At 40.1% G+C, this 16,289-nt stretch overlaps 1 non-coding gene across 1 annotated transcript; it reads left to right on the plus strand.

The window, feature by feature from the left end:
• Positions 1 to 1,155: 1,155 nt before the first annotated feature.
• LOC123463217 lies at positions 1,156 to 1,285 on the plus strand. The gene has a single exon (XR_006638808.1). It is a non-coding gene; the product is annotated as a small nucleolar RNA SNORA46 (small nucleolar RNA).
• The last annotated feature ends 15,004 nt before the right edge of the window (positions 1,286 to 16,289 follow it).

Genomic DNA, 16,289 nt, shown 5'->3' on the forward strand with positions numbered 1-16,289 from the left:
AGTAGAAAATACAAGCCAGATTGAACAAGCCCAAAACTCTACAGAAGCTCTCAAGAATAGAATCAGATATGTGGGAGACAGAAACTCAGAACTGGAAGACAAAACAAAAGAAACAGTTTGTGAGTCCAAAAGTTTCAACAAGTTCAAAATTTTCTGTGAACAGGACATGAGGGAACTGAAGGATACCCTACTCAATATTCGAATCATAGGAATACCAGAGGGGAAGAAATACAGACCAAAAGCATGGAAAACTTATTCAACAAAATTACTGAAGGAAACTTTCCCACTCTCTCAAAAGAAAGTCCCATCAAGTTACAAGAAGCTAGCATAACTCCAAACAGTCTGGACCAAAGCAGAAATTCTCCAAGACATATTATCATTAAGACTCCAAATATTGATCACAAAGAGAAAGTTATAAAGGCAGTTAGGGAGAGACAACACATTACATATAAAGGAAACACCATCAGAATTACTTCAGACTTCTCAATGGAAACCCAAAAAGCCAGAAGGGCATGGAATAAAACACTCCAAACTCTAAGAACTTATGCCTTCCAATCCAAACTACTCTACCCAGTAAAAGTATCCCTCATAATAGATGGTGAAAGAAAAACTTCCCATGATGAAACTCAGCTTTACAACTATATGAGCACAAAGCCAAGCTTACAGAGAGTAGGGAATGCATCACACAGAAGATTCAAATAATCAACCTCAACTGTCTACAAGAAGCAGATCACAATAACCAAACTTCATGAAAGCACAAAAACTACAAAGGTCAAGAAAACACCAAACCACCTAAACCACCACAATATGGCAGGTATTAAATCAAACCTCAAAGTTATTACCCTAAATATGAATGGCCTTAATTCAGTCATAAAGAGACATAAGCTAACAGGGTTGATCATAAAATTAGACCCCTCAATCTCCTGTCTTCAAGAAACCCACCTCACCACTAAAGATAGACACATCTTCAGGGTGAAAGGGTGAAAAATGATATTCCAAGCAAACGGAATAAGAAGCACGCACATGTAGCTATACTTATATTGGACTTCAAACCAAAAGTAATCAAAAAAGGCCACTTCTTACTTATCAAGGGAATGATCCAACAAGAGGATATCACAACCATTAATCTTTATGCACCAAATCTAGGTGCATCACAATTCATTAAAAAAACCTACTTGATTCCCCATCCTTGGTTACGCTGTAGTGCAAAAGAATTCCTGGCTCTTCCTGTTGCACAGCTGACTTCTACCATTTTGCTGTTGCTTTAAGGAGTTAAGGAACATGACTTAAGGGAGGGGGTAAAAAAAAAAAACAAAACCTACTTGACAATAAAATAGAAATAACCAGCAACACTATCATAGTTGGGGCCTTCAATACTCCACTATCAGCAAAAGATAGATCATCTAAACAGAAAATAAACAGGGAAGTAAGAGAGGTCAGCAACAACATATATCAACTAGACCTAAAGAACATCTACAGAGCATACTACCCAAAATTCCCAGATTACACATTCTTCTCAGAAGCCCATGGAATCTTCTCTAAAATAGATCACATACTGGGTCATAAAGCCTGTCTCCATATATTTAGGAAGATCAACATAATTTCCTGCATGAGATCAGATCATAATGCTGTATTGTTAGAAATTAACAATGAAAGATGCACCAGGAACCAACCAACTCCTAGAAACCAAACAACACACTCTTAAACAATAAGTGGGTAGTGGGTGAAATGATAAATGAAATTGCAAAATTTATAGAAATGAATGACAATGAAAAAACAAAACAGCAAATCTTATGGGACACAATGAAGACAGTACTCAGGAAAATTCATTGCACAAAATGCCTCATAACAAAGACAGAGAGATCCCAAATCAACCTAAAAGCATCGGAAAAACAAAAAGTATCCAACCCAAGAAACTCCAGATGGAAAGAAATAATTTAGATCAGAGCAGAAATTAATGAATTGGAAGCTAAGAAAACAACTAAGAAAATTGATGAAACAAAGAGCTAGCTGGTTCTTTGAAAAAATAAACAATCAGCAGTCTCCATAGCACCTACTGGTCCTAGGAATGCTCACTGATGGGGAGGTGGTTTCCAGATCAGATCCAGATTTATCATTACATGTTCTCCAACCAGAGGATGGTGTGTTTTCAAAAAGAGGCAATTACCATTTTGTTGTAGTAGGCAACCAATAGTAGTGGCAATAGGCTATATAGTATGAGAGATTAAATGACTAGCCAGAAGCAATTTATGAAAGAAAAGGGATTATTTCTGTCTTAGAGTTTTGAAGGGAAGTGTCATCAGGGTAGGGGGAGCATAGCAGGAACATACAGCCAAGCACATGAGCCTGGGAGATGTAAAATGTGGAGTGTGGTAACTGGGGCTGAGCTGTACCAGCCAAAGTCCACCTCCAGAAACACACCTCCTCCAGTAAGGCTCTACCTCCTAAAGCCTCCACTAGTTGGGGATTACTTAATTAATGAGTCTTAATCACAGACATATGAGGCTGCAGGGACATTATACAATCAAATTATCATATTCAGTCCTTGAATTATGACCATTTAGTGAGACAAAATGCATTCAGAGTAGTTTAAGTTTAAAAGTTCTCATAGTCTTTACCAGACCCACCAATGTTCAAAAGCACAAATTCTAGTGTCTCATTTGAGATAAAAGATAGTCTCTTAACTGTAAGCCCTATAAAATAAAAATGCACATAGCATACTTAAAACACATAACAACACAGATTAAATATTCCCATTCCAAAAAGGAAGAAAAGGTACATAGTAAGGAAAGGCCAAACTAAAAGACTGAAAACTAACATGGCAAACATCAAATAGTGCAACTTCCACGGCCAGAATCCAGGACTCATGATGACATACTCTGGGCTCCAAAAGGCTTTGAGAGTTGCATCCTCAGCTGTGATGCTCTCAGCCCTCTCTTGGACAGGACCGGCCCCAAGCCCATAAATATTACTGGCACCATGGTCCTGGCATCTCTCACAACCCATGGTTCATTTCCATAGCATCATACAGTGGCCTCACAGAACCTCCTTGAAGGAACATCAACTCTGCCAACTTCACACTGCAGGCCTCAGCTGTACTCTGGAACTGCACATGAATCCATAGCTCCTACTTTCACAATGCCTTCATCACCAGCAATATGTGGACAAAGCTACCAAGTTATTCTGCCAGATGGGGATGAAGACTGACCCTGAGGAGCAGAAAACTCTCCTCCTTCAATGGGCTAGGTCATGCCTCCAGGACATCTCTCCTACTGTCCCAAAGCAGAGGATTTTCTCCATCCTCAGGGTGGCAATCTCTCTGACAAAGCTGAGGCAGTTATAGTCTTGGTGCCTGATACCAGTAACCTAATCACACCGGTCCTGTGCCATATTTTACATTTTTCACATCCCTCTGCACTGTGCTTTCTCCCAGCAATCATCCCTCTTCCATTATTTTTAAATTCAACTTTTCTCAAGTTCTCAGAACACAAGGAGAGTGAAATCAGCCTCTTTGCCAGAGTATCACATGAATTGGGACTAGCCCAGTTCCCAATAAAATCCTTTCTTTCCTGACATCTTAGAAGACAAGCCTACACAGTCCAAATTTCTCTCATCCATTTTGGTCTTTCAAACTCTCTCATCAGAAAGGCCCACTAGGCTCTGCTTATAGCACTGTAAAGTTTCTCTAATCTATAGTTCCAAATCTTTCCACATTCCTCCTGGAAACCAGTTCCAAAAGATTGAAAACCATATGGTCAGACCAAAATAAAGAGGTTATGAATAAGTCATAGAATCCACTTCATGGTTAGCTAATTTAAATATAATTAACTATTCAACAAGTGATCCATGAAGGTGGGTTGTCAATAATTTCTTTATCTTCTAAGGCTTTTTTTTTTTTTTTTTGCTAGAAAATTAAGTTGATCTTTAAAATGACTAGACTGAGATATGGAGAAGTCTGTCCCAGTCATTAATCCTCACAACAAGTCTATATGTCTCTCTTCCAGGCAGGGGACTGGTCATGTTCCTCTTTGTCTTGGTGACTTGGTTTGCAATGGAGAAGCAAAACAGAATCAACCAGCCAATGCCTGCTGAGACTGTCTTTGCTGTTTATCCCAGAGCCCTGTCATTTCTTATCTAATCAGCTTGGATCTCACACACAGATGCAAGTGTTTTTGCTCTTTCTCATTATTTTTTTTTTAATTTTCCTTCTTTAATTCTAACATTTACTTTAACTTTACATTCCCAGGCAAGGACAAAATACAAAACTGCTAATTTTCAAGGTCCTTCCCTAAGTACCTAATGAGTTTCTTCTCCCTGTTCTCTATCAGAATTGCCATCTTCATAATATTAATTCTGCAAATCTAAGGGCATCTAGTGTCATCTTAAATTTCTGTTTTCAGTGTCTTCAAGGTTTCCTTGTAGAGGTCTTTCACTCCCTTGGTTAGATTTATTCCTACATATTTTAAGTTTTGCAGGCATTGTGATGGGAATATTTTTCCTAATTTCTTTCTCAGCATGTTTGTTATTGCTATATGTAAAAACCAGTGCTATGGTATACTGCTTTTGTATCCCACAACTTTACCAAAAGAGTTTATTATATTTCAAAGCTTTCTAATGGAGTCCATAGGGTTTATAAAGTATAGAATCATGTCATCTGCAAACAGGGATCATTTGACCTCTTCCTTTCCTATTTGTATCCCTTTTTATACATTTCCTTTATCCTATTTCTCTAGCTAAGATGTCAATGTTTGAATAAGAATAAAGGTAGTGGGTTGGCATGCTTGTCAAAGAAGAAACAGAAATAAGATAGGGTTTTGTTTTTTTCTTTTTAACAGTTTAGTTAGGAACAGAGGCCCAGAGAGTGAACCTACTTCGCAGAACCAGAACTCACATCTGATTCTGTCTCATCTATGATTGCTACAGCAACTCCTACTGCTTCCCCAGTCTGAGACACCTGGGAGGGCTGGCCTCTGTGGGTCAGTCCTCTGCTTCCACGAACCAGTCAGGCATCTCCTTTATATTCCTGAGTCTGACAACCAAAGGCCATTCTAGTTAACTATAAAAGGCTTGTCACTTGCTAACCACTCTCTCTTCCATTTTGTCAGCCTGTCTTACCTGTGGTTCTTTCACCTGAATATCAGTGTGTAATTGTCTTCTCTCTCTCTCAGCCTGGCTGGGAAGGGGAGGGTGCCTGGTATTTGTCTGGCTACTTTGCTCTTTGTTCCTCACATGTATTCTGTTTCTAGATACCTTTTACACTTAGTTATATGCATGATTTTTCTCTAAACTCTGGCTCAGTCATGTGTAATAACTCTCTTAATTTTCTTACTCTCTTGGCTTCTGAATTTCCTGGTCCCTTTTTGGCTCTCTTTCTCCCTTTGTTTTCTTTCCTTAAGCCCTGAGTCCTTCACCACCACATCTCAGCTACCAGCTATTTGAAGGAAAGGGCTGGCACCCTTATGCTCCGCTTCAGTATGTGTACACATGTGTTCCTCCTAAGTCCTTGGTCCAGACCCTTATGCTTTGCCTTCCATGCATGTAGGTGCCAAGCTTGTATTCCCATGTCCTGTTTTGTGTTTCTAGGGAGTGGGGGAACTTCTGAATTTGTAGCCCTGGGGTCTCACATTTTGCCTCCAACATGTGTTTATAGACTTTTTAGGCTTTACTCTCATAGATTTCACTCTGGTGGAGATTCCCTCTGCCAGCAGGGAAGAGAATTCCTTTATGGCCTGAGTCTTTCAGTTAGCCTCCTCCCTGGATCCTAATTTTCCCTAAATAAATGTGATAATTTATAATTTCTCCCTAAATTGTTTCAATAGTTCAAAAGTTATCCTGCTCAGAATCTGTTTTCTCAATTCTTTATTAAAATAGGAAGAGCCCCAAAATTGGAGTTCATAATCTCTTCCTAAAACCCAAAATCCTGCATCATAATTTCACAGATCTTAAAAGAAACCATCACAGTTTTTTTTCCCCATTTACTCTATAATGTTAGACACAGGTTTGTCATAGCCTTCATTAACTGGAGATATACTCTATTCATTCAAAATTACTTCAGCCTTTTCTTTAACCATATAGTCATGTTTAATTTTCTGTGTCTATCTGGGTGATGATGTACTTTCTGTTTTTATGTCAGTTATATAGTACACACGCTTTCCTTTAAAATTTTATACAATTCAGCAGTAAACCCATCCAGTTCAACGTTTTTTATTTGTAGGGAGACTTTTAAGTACTTCTTCAATCTTGTTTGTTGAGTCTGGATATAATCTTTGTAGTCATGGAATTTTAGAAATTTATCTACTTTTACATTTTCTAGCTTTTTGGAGTATAATTTTTCAAAGTATTTATTAGTGATCTTCTGAATTTCATTGGAATCTGTTATAACAACACATTTTTCATCTCTTTTATTAATTTGGGTCTTTTCACTAGTAATTTTACTTGGTTAGATGTTTATTAATCTTTTTCAGTACTCTGATTCTCTGCATTGTTTAGTTTTTATTTCATTATTTTCTACTGTCATTATTATTGCTCATTGCCTAATCCATTTGTGTTTGGCTTTTTCTTAGTTTTCAAGGGCCTTGATGTGACTCATTTGGTCTTTCTGATATTTTGATGTGAGCAATACATGTAACTATAAACTTTCCCCTTTAGACTGTTTTGGCTATATCCCAAAGGTTTTGATAGATTGCCCTATTATTTTTATCTAACTTGAGTAATTATTTAAATTTCTCCCTGATTTGTTCAATAAATACTATTCAAACACCATTGTTTGGTATACATGTATTTGTGTAGTCTCTGAGGTTTCTCTTTATTTTTATTTTCAGTTTACATCTGATCTTTTCAACATGTTTGTGTTGCAGTTATCTTCTTTTTGCTGAGATAAAGCACTGACCAAAACTAGCTGATGAGAGGAAGATGTTTTGTTTTGGCTTACAGTCTCAAGAGGAAGCTTCATGATGGCAGGAGATAGCACGGAATGAGCAGAGGCTGGACATCACTTGTGCCACAGCTGGTGGAACACTGCAGCAAGAGAGTGAGCCAAATGCTAGCTAAGGAGATCTGGTTATAACACCTCTAAGCCTGTCTACAACAACACACCTTCTCTAGCAAGAATCCACCTCCAAAACTGCCATCAGATGGGAACCAAGTATTCAAAACGCATCAGTTTATGGAGAACAGCAAACCGCATTTTAATCCTGGCCACCATAAACTGATGAGCATGTAAAATGCAATGCATTTAGTCTATCTTTAAAAGTTCCCATAGATTTATCAACTCAAACACTGTTAAAAAACCTCACATACAAAAAACTCTCACACAGAGTAAACAGTTAATATTCAAAAAAAGATATTGAACCAATGCAATGTCTAAAACAAACACTACAAACAACAAATCCTGTAACTCTAAGTGTGACCAGGTAACAGTGAAGTTTCTGCCATTCCAGTTCTACCTCTGCAGCTGTGGGTTGCTCACAGCCAGGGGAAACTTCATCCTGCGCCAACAGCTGTCCTTGGCAACTTTTTCACAGGTCTAGCTTCTGAAATCTTTGTCTTTTATGTTTCCAATGAACATGAGCTGCAAGATTTGGAGGGTGAAAGTGAAGAGTAAATTATATATATGGTCCTGATTTTATATGTTTTATATATACATAGAGAGAGAGAGACAGACAGAGAGAGAGAGAGAGAGAGAGAGAGAGAGAGAGAGACAGAATAGGCACAACAGGTCCTCTAGCCATTGCACATGAACTCCAGATATATGTGCCACTTTGTGCATCTGGCTTTAAGTGGATACTGGGGATTCAAACCTGGGTCCTTAGACTTTGTAGGCAAGAAACATTACTACTGAACAATCTCTCCAGCTCCCAACTTCTCCTTTATTAACAATGACTTCCTGAATTACAGCTTCTAAGATGCTTTCTGATCTTTTCAAGGAAAAAAAAAAAAAAGATCTTTCCTAGGATACACTGCTCAGATGTTCTCACTCACTAACTGTCCCGTCCCGCGGGACCTAGTTATTCATGGGGGCAAGGAGGACCCTAACCTGAAATAAGATGGGTGAGAGAGAGGAAGAGACTCAAGCAAATGTACACTTGTCAAGAGTCCCATTTTATTGAGCCACAGTGGCCTTTTTAAGGGTTAGGGTTAGGGTTAGGGTTTTGGGGGGGGTGCTGGAGGAGGCAGGCGGTGGAAAGTTACAGAATCTTCTGGGCCTTTGGCCTAGGACAGTTTGCGGTTATTCCAAAAATTCACGGTACAGTTCTCACGTTTCTGCAGTTGCCAGGCAGGGTGTTAATTAGTTAGGTGTGGTGGGGTAGGGGGATGGAATCAGTTAGGTGTGGCAGGGTGGGGGGATGAGGAAAGGTCAGAAGTTGCTCAGGACAGAAGTTGCTCAGGACAGAGGTTATCTCAGGGCAAAGGTCTGTTCAGGGCTCATCTCCTTGTCTCCAACAACTAACCCAGATGCTGACATTTGCATGCCTCTCCCTTAAGTGGACCACTGCGAACTTCAGATCTTCATTTCTCTTGTTGGTAGATTAGACCATTTGAGTCATCTATCCATCGATCTTTGGACCACTTTATGTGTTGAAAATTCCCTATTTGTTGCCCCAATTTAGTAAGCTTACCTGCCCAGTCACCTATAGATTGGAACTCATTGTACAATGGCTTCATCTCTCTGGGAATTTAATTCATTTTGATTATCTCCTAAATCTTTATTTTGATTACTATTCAGCTCCATTTATCCATGGTTTGTACAAGGGCCTCTCTACAGTGTGTTCACATTACAGTAGTAGTCTGGTTTTGTCCATATATCTTTGCATATTCATGGTTATATCTCCAGTGCCTGTGGATCACTGAATGCACTAGAAGTTCTAAAGCTCATTGTTAGGTCAGGACAAAATGGAGTTATAGCCAGAGGGCAACAGAGATACAAGGAAGTGAGTGATCCACATTACTCAAGAAACCACCCAGCCATTATCCCTTCCTTGCCTAACAATACCCCAACTCTAGATTTCCTGCCCACTTATCTCTCAGGACACTTGGTCACTGTTCTGATCTTACACCCTAGCTATTTGAAATGTAAAGAGCAAAGGAATTATTTTCCCTTTCTTACCTTTCCCCAACTGAAGAATGCTATATAGCCCACTATCTGTAATCTCAACGTTGGAATCAATCCTAGCAGCTCGTGTTTTTCCTGAAGAAAAGCTTCCATCTTTGCCTCAGAGTGGTCTCTGTGGTCTTGGTCACTCCTGAACCTTACATCTGGAGCTCCTGTCTCAGAGAGGAAGGCTTCTGGTTGCCCTCTTGGGCTGCCAGGGCTCATTTCTGCTGATGAGACCACCGGGCTGCCATTTGACCTTCTGAAAGCTTCAGACCATCCCTGCCTGGTAATTCGGCCTCACTGTTCTTCCCTTCTCTGTCTCCTCCTTCCTTCTGGGTATGTGTCCCTCGCAAGTTGGCCAGCTCTCAGGTTTCATCCCTCCTCGTGGAAGCTATGCTGGTATGCCAGGCTACACCCCTCGGCCATTAGGCCCCAACCCCAGGTCTCTAGAAAGATGCACTATCAACACCTCAGGTCTCACTCTCTAGTCTACCTTACCCTAAGGGGTGCCTTTTGGTTCAGTTACCATCTCAGGAGAGTCTCTCTCCCTCTTGCTCCTAAGCTCTCATCTTCCACTTCCAGCCCCTTTAATCTTCCACAGCCACCTGCTTTCAACATAGGGAGCACAAGTGCCCTCCTTGCCCACTAACAGGCTAAAAAGCCAACAGTTGTGATCTGTACAGCCTCTGCCCATGTGGGAGGTGAGGGCCCCATTTACCCTAACAGACCATGGGGTGATTTTGTTCTTAGAAAAACTACAAAAGCTCCCCATGTCTTAGAAAAATCCACTATATACAAACAATATTGATATAGTGATATAGTTTGTCTAAGCTTCATGTACTTAAGACATGTTTCCTGCCTTAAAAAAATTGTTTTTTTTTTTTTTTTTTTTTTTTTTTGGTTTTTCAAGGTAGGGTCTCACTCTAGCCCAGGCTAACCTGGAATTCACTAAGGAGTCTCAGGGTGGCCTCAAACTCATGGCAATCCTCCTGCCTCTGCCTCCTGAGTGCTGGGATTAAAGGCATGCACCACCATGCCCTACAAAAAAACATCTTAAATTGCCATTATGCTTCCACTTTGGGGGGTAATTGGTATACAGACTAGCCAAGGTTGTATCAAAGATAGATGCCAAGTTTTGATACTGTCTTGTCTTTTCCTATATAGCTTACCCTGTCACCTGGTAACTGAACTTGAATATTAATCAGAATTACTTTAGCCTATTGTGTCATTCTCTAACCAGATCTGCTTTGATCTGCAACCTTTTTACTAATCTGTTTTGCTAATCAGATATGTACAGTCTCACTGAGTGATTAGTAACCATATGTAAAAGCCAAAATCAATTTAAAATATTGGATTTTAAAGATAACCAATATTTTGGTTCCTGCTCCTGGGTCAAAAACCCACAGGAGATGATGGGACACTTGAACTTCTAGCCTCGGATAAGTTACCTGTCTTCTTGATCAGAGAGGATGTAGAGACCCAGAAATGAAATCCGAGTCAGTGTATCTGCAACAGGAGAGTCACATCAGAGGAAAATCAATCCTCCAGGCTTCCCAAAAGATGGACAGCCACTTGGTGAGCACAGCCTTGACTTATCCTAGCAGATGACAATGCTGAGAGCCATAGAATGCCTCACAGGACACTGAAAGTCTCTCTTACAGTGCTATTATTGACCTCCAAAATATACAGTTAATTCTGGCAGCTTACATGGTCTTAAACACCCAGTAAGAAAAATATAACTACAATATAAAAAATAATTTGGACTAATAGACTCACCTATCTGATGCTGACTTACAATATTAAATTCTAACATTAACTCAAGCCTTCTGCCTCTGCCTGTCCCTGATTAACTTCACCTACCCTGACCCCAGCTCCTCCCACTTGCCTTAGCCAGAATGAGAGCTATTCCTCAGGACCCCTCCTTCCTTAGACCTTAGCCTATCTCATCCAGGGTTAAGTACACTATCACCCCAATGGACACTCTCAAACTTAAACTCTTGTGTTTCTACACTTACCCTGATCCCAAAATGCCCCTCTGCCTCCTTTTTCCCCAAGCCCTCTATCTCTTGCCTCTGAATTCTCAGCCTTCCTTTACACCTGGTGTTTTGACAAGAGTAACAAACTTCGTTATTATCCCTCTGTCTTCTTACAGGATGTACAGAACCCATCTCCCTCACCTTCTATGTAACAGGTGTCTGGCAGCGACTGCCCTGAAGCCACCGCAGTACAGGAATGGTGTGAGAGAAGTCTCTGCTTTACTCAGGATCAAGTCATAACAACATGCTACATTGGCACTGTTGATCTCACCACTCTGCCACCTCCAGCCACCATGAAACTGCCTCATCACCTGCCCTGAAGAAAGATGCACTGACTGCATTTTCCAGCCTTTCCCATAAAAACTCATCACCCTTATGGTCAGTATGAAAAATTAAACTTTGTCTCTTATCATTAACAAAAGGCTGGAATGTTAGGTCAGGACAAAATGGAGTTATAGCTGGAGGTTGACAGACATAAGGAAATGGGTCACCCACATTCCTCAAGAAACCACCCAACCATTATCCTTTCCTTGCCCACATCAAGGTTTCCTGCCCCCTTTTCTCTCAGGACACCTGGTCACTGTTCTGGTCTCACACCCTAGCTTTTTGAAATGTAAAGAACAAAGGAGTTCTTTTCCCTTCCTCATCTTCCCCCAACTGAATAAATTCTATATAGCCCACTATCTGCAATCACAAAGTTAACTGTACTGTGCTCTTAAGAGTCCGTCCTGCCATCTTGTTTTTCCCAAATAAAAGCTTCCATCTTTGCCTCAGAGTGGTGTCTGTAGTCTTGGTCACTCCTGAACCTTACTTTAATTAATAAGTTTATTAAAGTTATACAAACATAAATTTAGGTTGGTCAAAGTCTATACTGAATGCTTTTTACACTCTAACTTATTTGTCATGTACTTTTAAAAACTGTTAAAAGTATACCACTAAGCTATATGAAATAAAAACAGGTATTGGGAAAAAATCTGTATTGTATATATGTAAGTAGAAGGATAGATTAATTGGGGTGAAAAGGCCCAAGTGAGGTCAGAGGAAGAGATGTGTAAAGAAAAGGTGGAGGAACAGCTAATCAAAACCTAAGAGAATATAAATAAATCATATGGAATCCTGGTTTTGGACAATGGAACACTCAGGAGACATATATTGTTACAGGAAAATTTTAAGTGCCAGGGATGGGATACCTTCCAGTGAATTCTTGGCCAGGGAGGCCCCTGATGCCCCCCAAACATCATGGCCAAGGCCCTTGGTTTCCCACCAGGAATAGATGGTAAGACCCTATTGCTGAAGACTTCACATACTTGGGCTGCAAGGCCACTGAGAAATCCTGCTGGAACTGCGCTGATAACCTCCTCCATGTAGACCAGCTGACAGAAAGCTGAATGAAGCCTTTCTGCATGTAGTTCAATGGGAGAAAGAGATAACACCCAGTGAAAATACTCAACAGTGGACACTGCAAGCCTTATATTTGGCCAGCCAGGCCAAATGAGCCAACAGGTGCAAGAGTGGCACATATGTCATGGTTGAAACCAAATGCCCTCTAATTGGACTGGAGGCCTGCTCCATGGGAAGGAATACATCCCTGATACTGAAAACTCAAAACCAGGGATAGTCATGAGCCCTAGGGGTGTAACTTCTGCTGCTGTCTGGGTAAATGTATATACTATGCTTACCAAACTGCCCAGTAAGCACTTCTCTTAATGTACATACCCTTATATTAATGCTACTCTCACTTTTGGTAGAGAATATTCTCTTTTCAGATGACAGTGACCTTAGGATGAAGGCATCATGGTGCTGGAAAGAAGTGACAGGAGTGCTCAGAACTGTAATATCTCTATCACATCTTCCAAGGCTCAGGGTCTATTGTGGAAGAGGTGGTGGAAAGAATGAAGAGCCAAAGGAAGGGTAGGACTCCTTACAATGTGCTCCCCCCAGACACAAAATGGCCTGGAAATCCATGACCTCACAGTGCCTGACACTACCTACACAAGACCATCATGACATCAAAATAAAATAGAGACTGATTGAGAGGGGGAGGGGATGTGATGGAGAATGGGGTTTCAAAGAGGAAGGTGGGAGAGGGAGGGCATTACCATGGGATATTGTTTATAATCATGGAACTTGTTAATAAAAAAAAAATAGGGCTGGGGCTAGAGAAATGGCTTAGAGCTTAAGGCACTTGCCTGGGAAGCCTAAGGTCCCATGATGAAGAATGGAATTTCAAAGGGGAAAGTGGGGGGAGAGGGGCATTACCATGAGGTATTGTTTACAATCATGGAAGTTGTTAATAAATACTACTACTACTACTACTACTACTAATAATAATAATAATAATAATAATAATTCTGTAAGTAATTAAGGCATGTGGTGAGTTGGGCAGATTCAACCAAACAGTTTGAGCAGAATAGACTCTCTTGTAAATGTGGAAAAGAGCTGCACACCATTATGGAAGCTTTCTGGGGTGAATGAATGACCCAGAAGGAGAGGAAGGTGTTCATGGGAAGCTGCTAATGGCAGGTTGACATCATATGATGGGGAGTTGGAAACCTATACTACCCCTCTCCAAAGCATAATTTGCAAATCCAGACAAGATATGACCCAAAATAAAAGCTTTTATTATTTTATTATTTTTTTGGTTTAGGGGACAGCATCTTAACATGTCATCCAGTTTTGACTAAATTTATTGTCATCCTGCTTCCATCTCCCAAGTACTGGAATTATGAATGCACAACACTATACCAAGAACTCAGTCATGTTTTGTCAGAACCCTATCCCCTCCTACTGTTATGGATGTTCTGTTATTATAAGATTATGGTCTCCTGAGCCCCTCTAGTCTAATGCCTGAGGGTCCTTGTTCCTCTTTAAAACCTTTTAAACACAGCCTCCACTGTCTTCACTTCTTTTACCACTCTGGTCTTTAAACTCCAATACGACTAGTCCACTATGTCTGTTTATAGCATTCAAGGGCTTCTCTAGCTCTCAGGGTCAAAACTCTCCCATATTCTTCCCACAAACCAGTTCCACATGCCCACAATTTATGTCAGGTACTCCAGCAATACTTTTGGGTGCCAGTGTTGCTGTATTAGTTACTTTTCTTATCACCGTAACCAAATACCTAGCAAAAAACAACTTACAGAGGGAAAGATTTATTTTGGCTTGAGAAAGTAAAGGCCACAACGGTGTGGGAGGGAGGCATGAAGGCGTTCATGGGCAGGAGCAGTTTGCTGCCACTCCTCACATCACTTTGACCCAACAGTCAGAGAAAAATGAATATTGGTGCTTAATTGACTTTCTTCTTTTACACATTCTTATTCAGTCTGGAACCCAGGCAATGTGAGAGTAGTGCTCACATTTAGGGTGGGTCTTCCAGCCTCAGTTAAACCTCCCTAGAAATGTCCTCAAAGTCACAAGCATAGTGTTCTAGATGAATCCAAATTGAGACAAGTTGACATGAAGTTTAACAATCACACCTGCCACAAACATACTTGAAACTCCTTACCATAAATGGGTATCCTATATTACTTCCTACTGACAACTAACTGAAATTTCAAGATTCAACTGTTATTTATTTGTAAGGTTTGATTACATACTAATAAAGTTTCCTGTGTAATGTTTAAGCCAATTCAAATTTCCTTCACCAACATTGAATTAGAGCATTAGTTGTCTACATCTTTTTAAGCAGTAGAATGTAATTAATTTGAATATTTGCAAATGTGAAAGACAAACATTGTTACTGATTGTAGCAGACAGCTTCAGGTTCACGGAAAATGAACTTTCAGACTGGACACAGTTATGGAGGAAGGGATATTTATTGAAGCTTACAGATCCAGGGGAAGTTCCATAATGGCAGGTCCAAGCAGAGAGAGAGAAGTACAAGCCTAAAGGTCAAAAGCCACAGCACACTTCAGGAACTACAGCTAGGCACACTTTGCATATCTTTACATTGAAATCTAAAACCCACCACCACACCTTAAGAGCCACCCAGTGACATTGCCTCCAGCCAGGTGACTGCAGATGCAATCTACAAATAAACAACTGAATATATTGGGGGCCATGTATTCAAACTATCACACTGATGCAATGAAATTTTCTATTTTCATTGTGAAGACATATTTATAAGATATGCAACATGACATTTGAAGTTTTAATCACAAATTGTAAACACTAGTGAGTCCATCTATGAGTTTATGTATTCTCAAATGCTGTATCTTTTCAACGCACCCCATTAAGAACTAATTTCTGGGGCTGGGGATATGGCTTAGTTGTTAAAACATTTGCCTGTGAAGCCTAAGGACCCAGGTTCAATTCCCCAGTATCCACATAAGCCAGATGCACATGCTGGAGCATGAATCTAGAGTTCCTTTGCAGTGGATTGAGGCCCTGGCATGCTCATCCTTTCTCTCTCTTCTCTCTGTATCTTTCTCTCTCTCAAATAAATAAAAATAAAATATTAAAAAAGGAGTAACTTTTCTGTAATTATATTTATATTTCTTTTACTAAATAAGTATACATCTATAAGAAAAATGTTTAATTTTGTTCATTTCATTTATTTGTGTGTATGTGTGTCTGTTTGCAAATAAATAAAATAGTAAAAAAAATATTTCTTCGTAAGGGGGCATGAGAGCATCAGGGACCCCTGCCATGGAAAATGAACTCCAAATGCATGCACCACATTGTACATCTGGCTTTACGTGGATATTGTGGAATGAAACCCAGGCCATCAGGCTTTTCAAGCAAGCACCTTTAACCACTGGACCATTTCTCCAGCCCCTCCTTTTAGATTTTTAGAAAAACCCTAATCTATATTTTATTTTGTAGATTTCTTATATTTTGGGATAGATATTTTCAGGTTAAGGAAATTCCATTGCATACGTTTTAGCTTTTATTTATTTTTGATTACTGCCATTCAATCTTACTAGTAAGAACCTTTTTATGGGGGTGGGGCAAGCGAGTGAGAGAGAGAGAGAAAGAAGTGCTCTCAAACTCCAGACACATGTGCCATCTTGTAAGCATGCGTGACCTTGTGCACATGCGTCACCTTGTGTGTCTGCCTTACAAGGGTTCTGGGGAGTCGAACCTGGGTCCTTAGACTTCACAAGCAGGCACCTTAACCACTGTGTCATCTCTCCAGCCCAAGAAACTTTGTTTAACTA

The sequence above is a fragment of the Jaculus jaculus genome, chromosome 8, assembly GCF_020740685.1.
Source record: "Jaculus jaculus isolate mJacJac1 chromosome 8, mJacJac1.mat.Y.cur, whole genome shotgun sequence".
NCBI lineage: Eukaryota > Metazoa > Chordata > Mammalia > Rodentia > Dipodidae > Jaculus > Jaculus jaculus.